The sequence below is a fragment of the Pieris rapae genome, chromosome 19, assembly GCF_905147795.1.
Source record: "Pieris rapae chromosome 19, ilPieRapa1.1, whole genome shotgun sequence".
Classification (NCBI taxonomy): Eukaryota; Metazoa; Arthropoda; class Insecta; order Lepidoptera; family Pieridae; genus Pieris; species Pieris rapae.
In genome coordinates, this window is record NC_059527.1 from 8,652,946 (window position 1) to 8,672,957 (window position 20,012).

Here is a 20,012-nt window from a genome sequence, read left to right on the forward strand (position 1 = left end):
ATAACATTTGATCAAGTACGCGATCTGGCAGATCTGTAAACGAGAAGCTAGGCAGCAGGGGAGTGAAGATGACCTCATCATCCCTTTATTTACTTGAAGGCTTGGCATCTCATAATATTTGTAGGCTAGTCGGAGCTCTATGGGCCACTCAACCCGCGTTACATCAAGGAAAGTTAAGACTTGATTATGATAGATAATCTCAGGCATAAGAGTTATTTATATTTTTATATATCAAAATAATACAATATATAATATAATCAAAACCCGGCTGTGCATTACATTTTTCTTATTATCCCTTTAAGGAAGGACTTTACGAGAAGAGACCTGACTCTAACTTCAAAAATGTGACCCTTAGAAAGTATCAATATAAAAACGAGTCCTTCATTCCCTTTTCATAAATATTTCTGTAAATCTATATTCACATTCATATTTTCAATACTTTATGGTTATCCTCAAATCCGAACTGGATGGAATCCTAAATTGCGCACCTGCGAATCGGCACTTTCAATATTAATGGAATCTTTGAAGCGGATTTTTTTCATTCGTAACCTTTTTGATATTAGATCAAGTTATGTAGTTCAATATTGTGTAGTTTTTTGACTATAACTGAATACATATTTTTAATATTGTGGTATTCTGTCTTGAATTTTGCAAAGAACTTGGTGGTCAATCTCTTGTACCAGTGGATGAAGCATGGTGAACTGTTCCCCTATTATAAAGCGAGGATCCTCAATTAGTAATACTAGCTAGCTCGCGAAGTGGTAAGTTCGAGAAGTTCTGTCGTTGGCAGCCGGAGTAACTTCGTTGGGGCCTTTCAGATTCTACTACTACGACATAGCGGGTTCCTACCTACCTTCATATAAATAAACATAAATTGCTTTTATAAGTGGAGATAAACACACGACTTTAGGGGTTTAGCTGCTAAACCTAGTGATAAACATGGATTTTCAACACAGTTCAGGAAGATTAGATAGACAAATCCTTTCTAACCAGATATTGTGTACCGTAACGATGGACAATTGTGGGTAAATGCCAACCTGGTAGGTGTAAAATGTCTGGGTGGGGTTAAATCAATGGAACAATTGTAAGGATTGCATCCCAAATCCTTGCAATAATTCCTAGAAGATTTCAGAGATTGACTGGTGATTGGAGGGGCAACGGAAGATAGGATAAGCGTTTATTAATTATGATTATAGTACATTAACGGTACTGAAAATACAATAAGAATACAATTAACGACTATTAAGCCTTATAACTCAATCATACGACATAAAAAACTGAAAATCTGCCAACAATGCCGCAGACCGTTCGATACCTCCGATTTGGGCTCTTGTAAAAACACGACATCACATACAGGGAAAAGTAATTAAAATACAATATATTATACGAAAACCGACGATTTCTTAGAAGTATTCGGTTATAGTAATAGTCTGAGAGCTATTGAAAACATGGCGCGACTTAATTGTAGTTAGTATGTTTTTTGATCATACTTTCTTTCTATGTGCGCATTTAACTTTCGAACGGTGAAGGAAAACATCGTAAGGAATCTGGAAGGCCAAATCCAAAATGTCGACGGCGTCAGGCGCTGGATTGACAAATAATCAGAGAAAAGCATACAGAAATGTGAGGCCAGGACCTAAAAGTTGTCGTTTTTTATTGAAACAATTTTAAACTTAAAACTTCCTTTTAAATTAAATAAAAACAAATATTTATCAGTTATAAAATCAGTGTTATGGTAATTAAAAAGAACACTATAGTGGTTTTTGAAAAGTCTTTTGTCAGGTTTTATCAATATTAAATGGAATTGTCCTTACAAAAAAAAATATTTTTAATGAGGCATAGCACCCATTTTTTGTGCTATATTTGTGACATTTTGCATTATTATTCATATAAAAAATTTAACTCGTATGGAATAAGTTAAAATAATATTATAAATAAGGTAAAAATTTTATTTTATTTAATATTATTATGTAGTTTTAATACAAAACTTTTGAACGTGGTAAAACTTACTTTTTCATATTTGAAATCAAATAATTAAATCATAATTAGCATTATGTTATCTCTTACAGTTTAAGCTCAATGAACATATCACAGTGAGTGAGACGCATTCGCCGGTCGCGCACGCCTTCTCCGAACTGCGCCCGCGCAAGCGTGATATGAACATTAATGTGTGTCTGTGTGTGTGACAACTAGGATACTGTGATTTGGAATTTTACTATTTGTTGGTACGTATTAAATAAAATAAAATATAATTTATTGTGTTAAAAAGGATGTTTTAGTACAGTATTAGTTAGTAAATCTGTCAATTTTTTTAATAAGTGAGGAAAATAAGTCCAAAAACATACTTCACCGCGCCCTGGGTATGTGTGTGTGATCCTCCCCATTATTAACCTAATTGCTACTTTTATTATTATAAAATGTAAAATTGGTGTAACAATGTACAAAACATAACTGATTTAACGACTTTATTCATTTGTTTGTCTTATTATGCCTCCGACCTTGATAGCGTTAAATCTAGGAAGTTCTTATCCTCGGAATCCCGTTCGATGCATGTATACCGAAATATAGCAAATTTATTAATATAATAAAAAGCAGGGCAACTGGCAGCAAAAAAGAAAAAGTAAGGGCAAGAAGTGAAATGATATATAAGACATAGAGTTATGTAGACGAAAGTAATGGAACAAAACAAATTAATTAAAACATATGCTAACAGTGAACATAAATAATATATTGAGAATACAACCTCCTTTTAGATTCTATCAAATAGTTTATTAGTAGGCGAAAATGGTGTACGTATTTAAATGTGGAATTTGCATTCCCGCGGGGCATAAGGCGCGTGGGGCCGGAAGCTCAACCCCGTGAGACAAGAATAGATAAAGGGCACTTCACTCATGCAAACTGAGTGATAAGACAGGAACGAAATGTCTTAATTATGAAATGCCTAGCGGTACTGTCCTGTTTCAATCTTCCAAATACAGTATGGGGTTAAAATAGACGATCGCGTTTAATCAGAGCGCAATATTCTTAATTATTATTTCGTACATTACCTCTGTACAAAAGTAATTTAGAAAATTCAAGACTCTTCAATCTTAATCGCCAAGTTTTTTCTTATACACAACATTTGTAAGTAGCTGCAACCAATACACCATGTTCCATATGACATCGAAAATTAGTAGTTCAGTATTCAGTTGCGTATGAAATATTAAAAGAATTAAGTTGTTTTTCAACATCTGACATCAAGTCAGATTGCAAAATACCATCCGTATCACCTCGACGTCAATCATTCCACAATCGAGCGTTTGTGCTACGCTTCAGCACTATGTGGAATCAGCTGCCCAATGAAGTATTTCCAGCCAATTCGACTCAGGATCCGTCGAAAAAAGAGCGTATCAATTGTTATAAGATCGGCAAGGCGTTGAGCCTACTGGCAGTGTGAGTATCCATGGGTGGCGGCGGTATCACATATCGCGGTATAAATAAGCCTCCTGCCTCCTGTAATAAAAAAGTTTCATTATTTATTATAAGTTTTAAATAAAATGGACTTCGAACCGATTCTTCGAGGCACACAGTGAAATAAAAAAAATATAAATTAAGTAGATAAGGAATGCAAAACTACAAACGACGTATAGTTAGTTACACAGAATTAAACTAACACATGAAAATAGATAAATTTAATAGTTTAATAGAACATTATAGGTACTTCTCTAAGAAGGAACTTTTCGATCGTAACACTTTAAACCATAAATGCCTTGTGTTATATAAATCTTTGTTACATGTATCTCCTTTTTCCTTATTAATAAAGTCCAAGTACATCACTTAAACACAAACACTCATCCTCGTTTTTCATCAAAGCGTAAACAATAAGACAGAAAGAAACAAAAGGATCTTAGAATCTTTGAATAAGATTTATTTCTGTTAAAAATGTTGAAAATAAAATGCACTTTCTTGGAGTTCTTCAAAAACGTAAAAGCCCACTCTACTCTGACCAAGACTGTTAGCATCGAGGTATAAATGTAGGAATTCGCGTTTTTATCTATTAAAGAACCTTTTGATTATACGTACTTTTAATATTTTTTAAAGGTCGACTTTTTAGATCGAAAGGAAAGTTTTTTTATCACGATGTTTTCCTTCACCGTTTGAGCGATTGATAAATGAGCAAATCCGTTGTTACATAGCCGGGTATCGAAACTAACTCAGGGATGAGAGTCGTACATAGAAGCCACTAGGCCAACACTGTATCATATTATATAACTTAAAAACATTTTCGATTTAGCACAAATAAATCTTTAATAATCTCTTAGATTACACATAAGGTTAACTAGGCTTCTAAAGCATTGGTCTTGTTTGTCCGTTAAATATAACATCGAAGCAAGTAGAACAGACTAGTGAATGTACGCGTCACTCTTCCGCGGAGGCTCATACATCTGCGCGTGCCTCGACTGCTAATGCTGAAGTTTAAATTCGTACTTTGATCGCACTAGCACGTGTAAATGAGGCCCAACTACCAGGGCCCTGGTCAAGTGGGGCCCCATCGGATACTGTTATATATAAACATCTATGGAACCTATCACTGCTGTTCCAACACTAAGTCTCGTAAATATATTAGCGGCGGTATTACTAAATATCCGGTCAGCCTTCTGCCCGTTTGCCTCCTAATACATAAAAAAAATATTTACCGTGCATTAACTACCTGTTACTTTTATATTTATTTGTAGTTTGAAGTCTTTAATTTTTTTTTACAGTAACGAGAGTAATTCTTTTGTGTTTTCTCTATTTATTCTGTATTATAGTCTGTATTTTTATAAACAAGCAAACTGTGACTACTAGTAGTTAATGTCGTATTTGTAAGAAGATGTAATGAAAAACATTGTATATTGAATAAAGAAACTATTATACATGCATTGTGACATTTTTATTCAAAAGGCCCCATGGACGGCTAGATATCTCATCCGACCCTGGATATGAACGAATGAAAAATCCCAACGCATAGTTAACAATGTAAAGAGTTTATAGCGTGCTTATCTGGTATTTTGGCTGCATACTCTATTAACACGGGTTCAAGGATGTTTAGACGTAGGATGTTAGAACAATACATAGAATACATTCTTTAGGTACGAATAGACTTCTAGTTACATTTCAATCTCATACGGTTTTTATTCATGACTGAATATTAAATTACGTTAATAATTATAAAAATAAAAGTTACCAGTGTAACTAATATATAATAATTTATTAAAGTATATTTTTTTCTATTTGGTATTTATTACATTCCTTTTCTTTGTTTCCTTTGCGACTGAGGCGCAAACTAGCTGCTGTGGTCTCTTGACAGAATGATGGAGGAACATTCTGCAGCCAGGGCCAATTACATCCACAGAACACACGCATTACTCATTTGAAACGAGCAGTTTGAGTAGTTTTTATATCTCATTTTATTTGTTTTCTTTGATATTAGTTATTATGTGTGGTTATGTGTGTGTGTGTTTTGTTTGTAATTAATATTATGTCTGTCTGTTTGACTGAGGAGATTTTTATGAGATTTTTAATTTAAGAGATCGAGCTGAGCTGTTGGCAGACGCTCGGCCGGAATGGGCATTTTCCCGAGCTGAGAGTGTCTGTCCTTAAATAAGCTGACAGAAAAAAGAGAATTTTAAAAACGGCTCTCAAAAATTTGAGCAAACTACATAAAATTTTTTCGGCAAAATTAATATTAAGACATCTAATCATTAACGAATTTACATAGATTTGACAGAACATGCAGTCTTAAATCGCACTTCAACTAATTTTTTATATCTTCAATACTGCTAACTCAGTAGCGATTTCGCAAGACGGACAGACCGTACGGTGTTATATTATTAGTCCGTCAGAATGCACATTTAACTGTTCGACTACCTTATAATGATCTTAATTCGTGATCAAAGTTCTTGACGGGCAAATGGTTTATGTAAATGAGATTTTCAAAACCTTAAGATAACTATTATGTTGGAATTATCGATGTTCCTCGCAGTGCATGTTTATTCTTTGTATATTATGTAATATTTGATTAAACTTATCTTCCACTGAGTATATGGAATAAAAGACTTATATTTCTTATAGTTCTTGTTCTGGTGTGACCATAATAAGATAAAAACAGTACAGTAATTCATATTACACTAGTAACATAAACAAGTATACCTAAAACCATGAAATCGTATGAAAGTTTTAAATGGTTCATAAATGACTGAATCCAATATAACAGATCTATCACACTTGACATGTTCCGACCATCGTGGACGCTTTAAATTGATTACCAGTTCGTAAAATCTGTAGACTCTTCATAGGGAACCGCAAATTCACATTGACAATTGACAAACCGATGTCATTTTTGACATATATGCATCTTTTTTTTAAATAACTCACTGCATGGGCGAAAATATATCTTACATCATATGTTTGTCTTTCTCAGTCATATGTTTGAAATCAAAAATTGTGAACTTTTTTCCAAGTTCTTACATTATTACAATGATACACTATGCCTGAGTTTAAAAAAAAATTAAATTACCTAAAAATTATTTGTAACAAAAGCATTGTAGCAAGGTCAAAGTTTGAACTCTACTCAAAACGTAAAAATAATTATCTAAAAGTGGCCATTAAACGGAGATTAAAATTTAACCGAACGATAGTTAACCGCGCACGAATGGATTAAGGACCGAACACACCCTTTCACTGGAACGATTAAATTAATTGGGATTCAAAATAAGTTATAATTTTTAGGATATTTATACACGTTCTATCATTTTTATTTTATTGTATACTTGTATTGTGTGAGGGACAAACATAAATTAATTAATTGCATGACACCTTTGCCTACTTTCATATAGTCTCTGTTCGAGGCTGTACATTTTTCTCACTCCGGCTTTCTTAGTTTTATAAGAGTGGTGATTTCGTAAATAATGGAGTTAGTCCCGAGTGTATACCCAGACGTAGGCACCCTCTTTGACTGTAACATTGCATTCATTCGTTACATAGCATTATTTATTATATATGCTATTGTAAAACAAAAATCTTCTTTTTTAAAGCACCCGATGACCCAGGAACCGTACAGTGTGGCTTTGTCAAACTATGCATATTCTGGAAAGATATATATATATTGTTTTCTTTTTTTTTATTGAACAGGGTGCAAACGGGCAGGAGGCTCACCTGATGTTAAGTGATACCGCCGCCCATGGACAATCTCGATGCCAGAGGGCTCGCGCATACGTTGCCGGTCTTTTAAGAATTTGTACGCTCCATTTATGGGATTTATAAAGAACGAGATATTTAGGGATTATAAAATCACGATCATATTAAAACAATTTTTAAGAACGCCTTGTTGAATTTGTTTGATAATGAATAAATTTTAACTCATGTGAACGGCCCCTTACAAGTAATCTACTCAATAGCGTGGCAAAGGTAGTTTTGTGAATGAAATGGGATCTAATTGGACCCGCGGCTGCGCCGGAGTCGTCTCTTATCTTTTGTTATGCTATAACCTGTATTTGATGCACGCCACGTCAAAGGTTAAGGTTTTATCCATGTATCAGTTTTATTAAGATAGTGGCGAGTGGCTTCCTGTCTAATATCATATTATAGATAAGCATAGTTAGCAAGTTTTTCAACATAGTTTATTTTTCGTTACCCTTAAAAAAACATATGAATTACTGACGTACTTTGAACTTTCTATATCTTAGCAACATATATAATGTACCTGTAATATAACCAAACCTAGGCAAGGTTAACGTACTTCCTTATAAATACTTTGGTAGAATGCCTAGCGAACCCATCTTAAGGGCGTGTGTACTGAGGTGTTTTTAGTTGGTGCGGTATCGCTACCCCTCTGAATAGCATAGGGATTTAAGTGTAGACCCAGCCTCACAGTCCCCGGGTCAACCTCAACATCCTTGATGACGGCCTGCGTAAGTGCATTTTCACCTCATTTAAAAGAAAAAACTTCCCTATAAATAAAGAAAGAAGGCCCAGATAGTTTAAATTTGTAAGCTTAAACATAGTCATGTCTATCTGTCATATCTCCTTAATAAACTCTTTGTCCTTGGCGCCACAGTCAGTCCCTCCTGCAGAGGCTGTTACAGCGCAGAGGAATCAGTCACCTACGTAGTCGTGGTTTGCGTGGCTGTGACTTCTAAACCATCAGAAATATAATAAGATGACAGCACTTCAGATCAGAAACTTCATGCATTAGAACAATACATCAATATTCAAATAAAGAATCCTATACAAATTTAATGCAATAACTAAATTTTATATAGTACTGCGAAACTTTACGAATCGACCAACATAGAATGATGATTTTCTATGACCTGATTGTATATTTATAAGCCAAAAAAAACTGGTTAGGAACTACGTTGGTAATTTTATCCCTTCAACTTCAAAATCTATTTCTGAAATAATTAAATAATCATCGAAATAACGTTTGTAATATATAATAATAAAAAATTGTATTAAGAGAAAACGAACCGTCTCGAGCAGCCTAGCTAATTATTGGTATGTAGCTATTTAAAAAGGTAAGTAAAAAACTGATAAGTCGAAACAAAGTTCGCGGGGGCATCTGGTATTTTAATAATAATGTTTTTCACCTTTTTTGAACATCAACGTTTATATGCTAGTAATTATTTGTCAAGTTATTAAAACTTATTTTATAAAAACACAATTTTGTTTGACCAAATGCAAAGTAATTTGCAGTTAGAATGTAAAAAGATAATACATTTCCGTTACAATGACTTAATTGCGATATTTTACTTAATTTCCGCTTCTTGTATTACTGTAAATTTATTTCGAGTATAGAATGCATAAAAATCATTATAAGATCTTGTGAGACCGTGGTGACTGGAAAAAAGGTGATAATACAAGCATCAGTTAAACCAGAAACCACAGGGTTTTCCTCAAAGACAAGTTGGTGATCAGCCTTTTGTCTTCTGCCTTACAAAGGTATCGCTTATTGATTTTACCATGTACTAGTTTCCTTACCATACCTTCGACTCAGGCTATTTAAGACGCCTTCTTAGCTAATAATTAAATACCTATTAATTTAATATTTTGCTATGCTACCTCAGAAACTGCTCGGTTTTCCGGAATGAATATTTTTTTAGATTTTCCTGTGAGATTTTATCTATATAAACCTTCAAGGTCTAAGTCCTTAATTAACAAATAAAATAGGGGTTACCCTTAGAGAGTACATGAAAATTAAGGGCTGTATGTATTTTTATATTAAAACAATTTTTCAAAAAAAACATTTTTTACCGGAACGAAGATTGTGACACGAGAATCGAAAACGATGCAATACTTCTTGCCTAAAAATTCAAAAGCAAATCATGCAGACATCACTTTTGCATTCAGTTCATAACTTTCAAATTAGGACTCATACTTCTCCATCAACGAACACCTGACCCAAAAGTAAAAAAATAGTACAATACACCAGTACATTCGGCTCCATTATCAGAGCTTAATGAATGAATGTCCACTTCATTGAGAGTTTCACAAAAGACATTTAATATAATGAGCACAGGAAATACCACCGTCGTTCTCACGAACTTTCTGCTTTAATATACGTAAATTGATATAAAATGTGTAATAACATCCTGATAAAAAGCATATCAGGCTTGCAATTTTTTATATAAATGAAGTATCTTCAAAGCGACTTGTTTGGAAATTAAATGTTATGCCCTACCATTCTGCAATTAAAATTTATAACAATATAATTAACGACTTAATGTTATTTACAGGAGGCTCATCTGATGTAAAGTTACCGCCTCCCATGTAGTGTCCATGGGCGGCATCACTTAACATGAGGTGAGCCTCCTGCCCAATTGCCCCCTGATCTATAAAAAAAATTGAAGGCTCACAAGTGCGTTGCCGGCCTTTTAAGAATGGATACGTTCTAAGGACCTTAAGTCGAATTGGTTCTGAAATTTAATGCGCATCTGGTTACGCATAGAGTGCGGCAAAAAAATTAAGAAACACTCAGTTGCAGAACGATGGACGTCGAGGTAAATGCGGTAGATGATCTAAAATTTGTTGTTGAGATACTGAGTGCAGTATGGAAGAATATATCGCTTCAGCCACTAAACAACCATTGTGATTTGTTAGTGTGATTAATGAATAATGTATATAAAATAAACTCAAATTTACAAAACAATTTTTCTACGGTTATACGTAATAATGTTGTATAGCTAATGGTAATGAAACACAGGACGTTGTGGTTTTGGTATATTATCGATCTGGTCGTGTTCCTACAAGAATGATTATGCTGTCAAGAACAGCTTCTTCTTCGTAGGCTTCGTTATTGAAGGTTGTACCTGCCTTGAAAAGCTCTAACTGATACGTTGACTTGCTGCCTCCACACCGCTTAATGCTTAGCTTGTCTCAGCGTATTAGGGATGTTAAGACCCATAATTGTCTTAATTTGGTCAGATTTGGTAGGCGATCGACCTTGTCTTCCATATCCGTTAAATGTAAAGGAGGGAAACTGGCGGCCTTATCACTTTGGACCGATCTCTTCTAGGCAACTATTGTGAGAAAAAACATATAACATTACATAAATTAGGCAAGAAGTGCAAAAATACATATAACATATAGTTATTCAGGAAAAAGATTTCTTTAGAAATAGGAACAAAAACAAACTAAACTGATACAGGATACATGAAAAATAGTAAAAAGTGCATCTGAATCATTAAGTTTGATTTAAATTTGGAACAAACAATCAAACGTATTTTTGTAAGATAATTAACGTTAAAATACTGTTTTTATATCTGCAAGCACTACATATTTATAGAAACAGACCACGATTGTTATAAACCACTCAAGACGTCGGAGTATGTAAATAATGTTATTAATTCTCATTATTATCATTTAAGAACTTTTATAATACAAAATAACCTCTTTTAATGTGTCCTAACTAAAACAGTATGTAGTAACCGACGTTACGGAAAATATATACTTTTTAACCGTTTCAATACACATAAAATATTAGATAGGTAAATTTGAATAACGTGAATTTTCTTAAAGGACGTTATGACGACTTTGATGTGATATTAAACAACACAATTACAGAATTATTGTGGGTTTTCTCGCTGTAACATCACTGAACAAATATATTTTAAGTTACTTTACTTAGGTACCTCTAAAGGAGTGTTGATTTTTTTATTTATAATAAATAAATTTTGAATGGTAATATAGAAAATTCTCATCAGTAGGTTTTCAAATACTGGTAAAAGTTATGATGGTTTTGCTTATCCATATCTGAAAGATGTGCTTTATATTGCTGAAATAGTAATAACAAATTCAGAATATTTACCAAATAATTCAAAAAATTAATAATGATTGAAAGGTAATAAATATCTCGTCCCGTTAAAACAGTTAAATTTAATGCTCCAATAATATTACTTAAACTGTAACTCCTTGAAAACATCAAACCTTTAATCAATTTAAATTTCTATGAAGAGAAAACCTATTCAAATTGAGATTGGATAAAGTTAAAATAAGCTTTACGGAGTGCTTTAACGAACTTTCATAACTTTCATGTTTACTCTGCTATTTACCTACCGAAGTTCTGTAGAATTATCTGGAGATGAATATATTTTCAGTCAGATATATATTTGTTAAAGATTCGAGGATATATTTTTCAAATATTGCTTAAAATATATCTAACAAAACTTTGAATACGTGTATATTATGAAAGGTACTTAGTATGTACATATAGCATCAAAAAATCCCAATAACATGTCTGCATCTTGCATCTTTTGAAGATGACTGTGCTAGCAGTTCTACTCAGCTTGCCAATCCGAAATGTTACATATAAATGTTTATTTTCACTCGGAAAAGTCTCTGGATTTTTACGAAAATTGCTAGTGATTAAGTTTTTAAAACTGTATGTTTAAGGGTACTTAGGATATATTTGTAATTAAAAAAAAACAAATGTGTGTAAATTGATAATGCAATATAGACATTAATGTTTCAGGTTGACTCGAAACAAAAATGCAGACGAAGAACATAAACCTAACCCAGGAACAGAAGAATCAAGATTGTATTGATGTACGTATCTGCCATCTTGTGGTCATATTGAATATTATATCATGGCATGCAAAATCAACACAGCTTGTTACTCTAGTTCACGTTAACATACCTAGATGGCGGTAATAACAGTGGCGTACCTGTTTCAGAAACTATGTCGACAAGACAATGAAATGCCTGGAAGCCAGTACTTCCTCACCCAAGTCACGGGCGCAACAGTTGGTTCCACGTATTACGGTCAGTATGAAATTAAATTCAAATGAGCTTCTGATATTTCTCACAGTTCTTTGAAGTATGTAACCAGGCATTGGAAGATACCATCTCTAGTGACATTTTGATGGATAGCCAAATACTCAATATTCCGTACATGAACATTGATTTTTTATTTCTTACTGGCTTCTTGTGAGCGGCATAACATTAATCAATTTCGAGACAACAAAATTTTTGTAAATAAAAAACAACAATTCATGCAAAAAATTTGGTGAATGTTCTCTGAATTTTTACTCCATAATTAGTGCTTATAAATACAATTTTACTTCTCTGGAACTTGATGTGATTCTAAATGATCAAAGTTTAGTTCAGCCAGCTAAACTCTATCGTGACTTCCATCAGCTAGCGCTAAGTATCTACTCCCGTAAATCAAACCCATATTGACTTTTTGGACGATTTGGCCTACAGACCAATGCATCAGTGTGTAAGTAGTCCGTCCTGAATTGTATACGGTTAAAGGTTCAAGCTATATTTACTATTTCGTTTATTTTGTATAATTATCTAATAAATCTCTACTGTTTTTGCGATTTTCATCCATAGATGTGATTACTAGGGAAGAACTTTATCATTATAGTAAGTGAAAGTGAAATAAATAACTAATTTCCAACAAAAATGTGCAGTATTGACGTTGCGTTATTTGTTCGCTAGGACAGTACAAACTCTGTAGTCACCGGTATTATCTATAAGGCGACTTATATCTTTAAGAAGCGAATAGTCGGTGGAAAGATATATATGAGCCATTTGTTGTAAATGGAATAAAATAAAACGATTATTTTTTAAGATGTTAATCCTGCTAAAACCACGCGAGCGATTCTGGGGCGGAAGCTAGTGCGAAATCAAATCAATGACCAGGCACTTTTCCACTCTTTAATTATATATAGACATAATTGAACATCCGTCTTTATCGAACGACCAAATAGTTACGTTTGATTAATCGCAAATATTGTTTTCACTTCCTTCCTACATTACAGTTGGTTTATTACACGCTCATAATACAGACACTATTTTCGCACATTTATATTCACAATTGCCTTAAAAACCGTGTTAAATATCTGTGAAAGTGTATTGTTTTTAAATAAGATCTCGCGCGAAGGATGGGTGTCCAAACAAATTATTTATTAAAAGGTATTTATTTATGTAATAGTAGCGATTGTTCTATTTATAAATCAATAACACAAAATTTAGCTTACATTAAGATATTATAAGTAATGTAAGTCTTACATATGAAAGTGTATAATAACACTACTTACAGTCTCTATAAGGGGAAGACACTCTGTTCTTGTATTCTTTTCACTTAATAGTGTTAAACACACTTAACACTAACGTGCACTAATTTACTAATTCGAATAGTTTTGTTTTTAAATCTTCTCACTAGCACTAGGTGTCAAGACGATGAATAGCCTCGACTATAACGTAATGGTGGAGTCTTTGTTCGTGGGCTTCAGCAACCTTAGCTATTATGGCATCGTCCCAACAATAGATAAATAGTTTCAAAAATACAAATATTGTTTCCCTTTTCATTGTGTCAGTATAATATATTAACACTTATTTAAGTTAAATAAAAAAAACTTAATTCTTATACATAAATAAAACTTAATCTAACTCTACTTAATCTACAGCGCTTGACCCATTTGGGTAATCAGCATGACACATTGGCCACTTCCAGCTGCTTCCATTATTTTCTGTTGTCAGCTCTTCTTGTTCAAGTTGTGCCTTCTGTTCTCTTTATTTCGTCTGCCCATAGTTTGCTCTGGCTTCCTCTTTTTCTTTTTCCATCGCGTGGTTGCCATTCTTTAATTATTTTTGTCCATTTTAATCTGCTATCTCTCGTCATGTGCACGGTCCAGCTTATTATCTATTGATCTATATATATAAAAGAAAGTCGTGTTAGTTACACCACTTATAACTCAAGAACGAAAGAACAGATTTGAGTGAAAATTGGTATGGAGGTAGCTTAGAGCCAGGAGACGGACATAGGATACTTTTTATCCCGTTCGACAGCGTTCCCGTGGGACTTGACATGAAACGTCAGTCACTATAAAAAGTGGTATAACAAATAAGAATCAGACTTGGAATAATAAAACGCAAATGATAGCTATGTAATTGACGTATAATGACAGCTATGTAATGACGTATATATGACAATTTGATATTTGTAAGAAATCAATATTCAAAAGATTTCTATTAAATAAATACGTTTAATTATTTTTACAATTTACAATTTAATTATAATGATAGTGCTATTGCCCATTCGTATAAACAGTGAAGAGAACTATAAAACTCGGTATTGTCGTATGTATACAGTTCATCCAAAGAATGTTGAATGTTTCTATTTGTTGTTGTTGTCGAATGACGCATTTAATCGAGTATTGGAACGGGAACGTGAATATGATCACCAGGAATTAGATTTAGTAGTTCAAACGAATGTACCCCTGTTGAAATACCAACAAAAGGAAGTTTATGATACTTTAATGAAGGCAAACGATGATGAAAATGGTGGTTTATATTTCCTAGATGCCCTTGGTGGAACTGGCAAGACATTCCTCATGTCATTAGTTTTAGCAACTGTTCGGGCGAGATCCAACATAGCGGTTGCAGTTGCTTCTTCTGAAATAGCAGCCACATTGTTAGAAGGATGCCGTACGGCTCATTCAGAATTAAAATTACCGTTAAATCTTCTAACTATTGGAGAACCAACGTGTAATATTGCAAAACACTCAGCAATGGCCAAAGTTTTAGCGGCATCGAAAATCATCATCTGGGACGAATGCACAATGGCGCATAAACGTGCATTGGAAGCACTTAACCGAACATTAAAAGATTTACGCAATGAATCGAGATGTTTTGGAGGAGCAATGATTTTACTGTCTGGCGATTTCCGCCAAATACTGCCAGTAATTCCAAGATCTACGGCTGTCGACGAAAAACGCTTGCCTCAAATCGTCAAATCTATGGCGCTATGTGACGAAACTGCAGCTGACAACAAACATGAGAGTTACATTGCTTACTGATAAAAAAGAAGAAAAAGAATAAAGATGTAGATGCCCTGAACTACATAATGGTATGCGTTTGGTGGTTAGAAAATTGAAGAACAATGTAATTTACGCTACGATAATGATAGGAAAATTCAAAGGTGAGGAAGTTCTTATTCCGAGGATCCCGATGATCCCAACCGATATGCCGTTTGAATTTAAAAGACTTCAATTTCCGATACGTCTTGCATTTGCCATGACCATCAACAAATCACAAGGCCAATCCTTAAAAGTTTGTGGTTTAAATCTAGAACATTCATGTTTTTCCCATGGTCAATTATACGTGGCATGTTCACGGGTCGGAAGACCATCAGCGTTGTTTGTTTTTGCGCCTGATAATAAAACAAAAAATGAAAAAATGTGTATCACAAGGTACTTAAGGGAAGAGCAACCTATGTACTAAAATACAGAAATAATAATGAATGATTAATGTAGGTATTTAATTTTTTTGTATTTTTTCCAATAAAAAAACCCAAACTGCTTATTTATTGCCATTAAGGCGGAACAAAGTTCGCCAGGTCAGCTAGTATCTATATATTGTTTAAGTTCTAATGTAATTGATGTGTATGTGTGTTAAATTTGTGATGGTATATAATCTTCTTGTATTTTTAACAACTTTACTTACTTATGTTTAGTTAGTTAATTTGTATTAATTTTTGGTGATAATTTTGATTGCCCTTGAAAATATGATTTCTCAAACTCATACCCAAAGGTGTGAAAGATGATATATCCTGTTTAGGAACTCCTTTCGTCTAGAAATCAAACTATCCGCTTTATCCGATATATATTACATCAATAAAGCCGCCTTAATATTTTATGTTACCTGCTTTTATGTTCTATTAATGTAACGGAATAATTATGAATAATTATAAAAGCTAGTTTCAGCTATTCCTTGAAATCGATATAAGTTTTACGGAGCAATCATCTGATGACAATAATCGTTGTTAATAAGCAAACAAAAGAAAATTAAGTATGAAATCCAATCATGGTTACGTATTCAAATACGGAATTAATTACAACATTTTTTTAATTTGCTAACGATATCTATTGGGTCAGAAATAGGTTTACAAATCTGTATATAAACGCTGTCAATTTGAAATTAAGCCCGTCCAATAAATGACAAGTAGTGGGCGGACGAAATAATAAATCGCTAGTGACATGCGGTTTATTTCCTGATCGCGGCTTCTAATACAACTTAATTCTCAACACCCACAATAAATAAATTGGAAGGTACGTTCTTGTTTTATTTCATGACTACTCCGAGAGTTTGTTCGCACGAATATAATTTATACTTAAATAATAAATATACTAAATTGCAATGTTTATATAGACTTTGGTCACCATTCCTGTGTTATGCATAACTCAAATATAACAGTTTTTCCTCCAACTTGGGCGGTCGGGTTTACGGGAACAGGCGTTAATTAAGAATTTAAGTTGGCACCTGGTAGGTATAGTAGGTCAACGAATAAGTATAGGAAATGCTGCCAGCGTTAAAGGTACACGACCACAGAGAGAAAACTAGTTAAATTTATATTTATCAGTTTTTAAGTATTATTATGTAGGTTAGAAAAATCACCAATACTGTATATTAGATTGTCATGTTTAGTTTTTATCATTATTTAGTAACATAAATATAAAAGTAAATTACGAATACATAATACGTATAATAACAATATTTTGTTAATACAAGCAGAAAGTCCCCGTAATTTCAGTTAATAGTTACAATATTGTCCTAAATATTAAATTAGCAGGTAAGCACTAAGCTTACGAGTATAATATAATAATAATTCTGTGGTATAATAGTTCATAAATTGCATTTTCCCAAGTAATCCAGCCCTGCTAATAAAGTTCACTGATTAGAACTTAAGTTGCTATGGCCACTAAGCTTTAATTTAAAACTTATTTTACTACAATTGCATCCGTTACTGTGTCAAAATTCGCTTAAGATATATATAACTATGAAATGTTGTGTTTGCCATTGTCTCGTCTTTCACTGTAATATATTCTCATCTCCTAGACATATTTGTTTTCACTCTAGTATTATTGTAATCCATAATAACAGAATCAATATACATAAATAAAATAAAAATTAGGCATGATGTCTACAAAATAATTCCTTGTTTTAGCCAACGTTCTCTGCAAGTTCTATGTAGGCGATCCTTTATTCTGCCAAGGTTTTAATTTAAGTAGCCTTCATGTCCATCTGACCCAAGAGCACTCCCACCTCACTATTAAGATACTATCTTCTAACTACACTGACAAATTGTTCCAACTTTATACATTTTTCTATTTCTTACATATTTAGCCGAAAGAACGCTCATTAAATTAATTACAACGCAATTTATTATTGACCTTACATAAATGTCACACACATAATATCTAACAGTACCTACTTGAACACACTATAATCAAATGTAATAATCGATTGATCGCTAAATGGATGAAATGTCAAATTTAATATTACCTTTTGCAATGTGTTTAATTTTTAACAAGCATTTTAAAGTAACCATTAATTTGGTACACGCTAAGAGAGATATTATGTCGCGATTCTACATATATTAATTCCTCTGTTGTATGTACCTAAACGCATCAGCCCAGGGACTACCATTAAAAAGATAGAATAAGAGGTGTTTTGTTATAATATAGGATGCCGAAATTCTAATACATTTTCATGGTTTTAAAATAACATCGAAAATCGCTACCTTGACGGCCAACTCACGAGACACTTTCTTTTGGCAACTAGCGAACTGTGGAATCGACTCCTTCCCTGGAAGACTTTCAATTGTTAAAAGGAAGAGTATACTGCGCCCTCAACGGTATTGCAAACACGAAATGGGCTGCGATGCCTGTCCTTATACAATAAAAAAAAACGGCAGAATATAATAACGTAATTTTGTATCTGTTTGTCGATATATTACGAAATATATATAGGTCGAGTTAGGCAATAAACTGCACCTGTCGGGCGGGTGGCGATAAACGTGGGGTGGATCGGCACCTGTGTTAGTTCAGGGTTGACTTGGCCATTGAAAGAGCGAGCTAAACGTCAATATCAATCAGCATTGTTATATTAAATACCTTTATAAGCCTTTAAAGTTTGAGAGGATTCATGTCAACGAAACACCAAAGTCCCTAGGAGAACTCATACAATACGTCTGGTTCACTGATATTTTTTCTATATAGAATTTATCTATATTGATATGTATTTTGGTATATTAGTGTCAAATCTTCATCTTCTACCGCATTTACCATGGAGAGTGTTCGGAGGAGTTGTTTGGAGCTGACCTGCAGCTGAGTTTCATCATCCGACGTCGAGGCAGAATATGAAATTCCTCGACGTCCGCCGTTCCACAGCGTTTTTCAAGACAGCTTTTGCCGACCACACTATACACTAAACAACCACTTTGCCACCGCGCTGTACCAGCTGCCCTCTGATTGGTACTTCCGAACCAATTCGAATTAATAAAGGACGGCAACGCACTCGCGAGCCCTCTGGCATTGAGTGTCCATGGGTGGTATCACTTAATATCAAATGATCTGTTCTATAACACAATTAAAATATCTATTTAACTTATATTTGAATTGGTTTGTGCGTTATCATTCATAATTCACCTTTAAATTATTAAGCTCAAATTATTATATTAAATAGAGTTCGAGACTACGTATTAAAGATTAAAATTCAAAGAATGAACTTTGACTTATTTATTTAAATAAATAAATACATAAAAATAAATTAATTCCTACTCAAGCCCAAACCTCTCATTTTATGGCTCATCACTTTAAAAAAGACGGTTAGGGTTGATTGAACTTGTTCTTATTTATAAACAAAGGAAAAGGCTTCACTTTTATGCATTGGAATAAGAGACATCATGTTTCTTGTTATTTGTAATAGTAGTAAATTATTATGATATTCATGTAATAAGAATGGTAACAAATACAGTTATATCGATAACTACGTCTACAAGTTTTTATTGTTTGTATACATTATATTGATATGATTTAAGATGGCGCCTGGTAATGCCAGCTTTAGTACACTGCCACGGGGATGATACTGTTTAAATTTGTTTAATTTTATATTTAAACAAAAAGCCACTTTCAAACTTCCGCGTTTGTTTACTTTAAAATATATTAGGCGACGAATCATTTAATCTATGCCAGACTGACACATTTCTACTAAACTTTCACGTATTTAGTGGGAAAGAAACCAAATGTCCAAAGGTTCGGGGGCTTCTTGAAAATAATCAATAATACAGACACTCTCTCCCTATTTTCAATAAGGCTGTGGTTTTTATGATACTGTATAGATTTTATAGCGGGCTTTCAGCGCGGCGACTGAATCAAGAAATTCCGTAACGAAAATAAACCTTACTCACGATGATATAATATAGTTGCGGCCAATACGCGTTAGAGCGGGACAGAACGCATACTGTCGCGGCTGACATCGGTCTGGCGTGATCGGTGACGTAACACAGGTTGTGTTGGAGTGGAACAGAACGCATACTGCATATTCACATCTCTCTGACGAGATTGGTAAGGTAGCGTAAGCGCGGCCGGTGCAGCCTACCGATTGCGTTAGAGTGAGACAGACTACGAGTACACAGGCGTGTTAGTCTGGTTAAGTAGTAAATTGAATTTATATAAAAGTAAAAAAATATCTTTACCGTGGCAGAC

General features: G+C 33.7%; 1 long non-coding RNA gene across 1 annotated transcript; it reads left to right on the top strand.

Annotated features, from left to right (window-relative positions):
• The first annotated feature begins 2,107 nt into the window (after positions 1-2,107).
• Positions 2,108-12,286, top strand: LOC123690014. Its single transcript, XR_006750858.1, has 3 exons — positions 2,108-2,225; positions 11,990-12,063; positions 12,192-12,286. It is a non-coding gene; the product is annotated as an uncharacterized LOC123690014 (long non-coding RNA).
• The last annotated feature ends 7,726 nt before the right edge of the window (positions 12,287-20,012 follow it).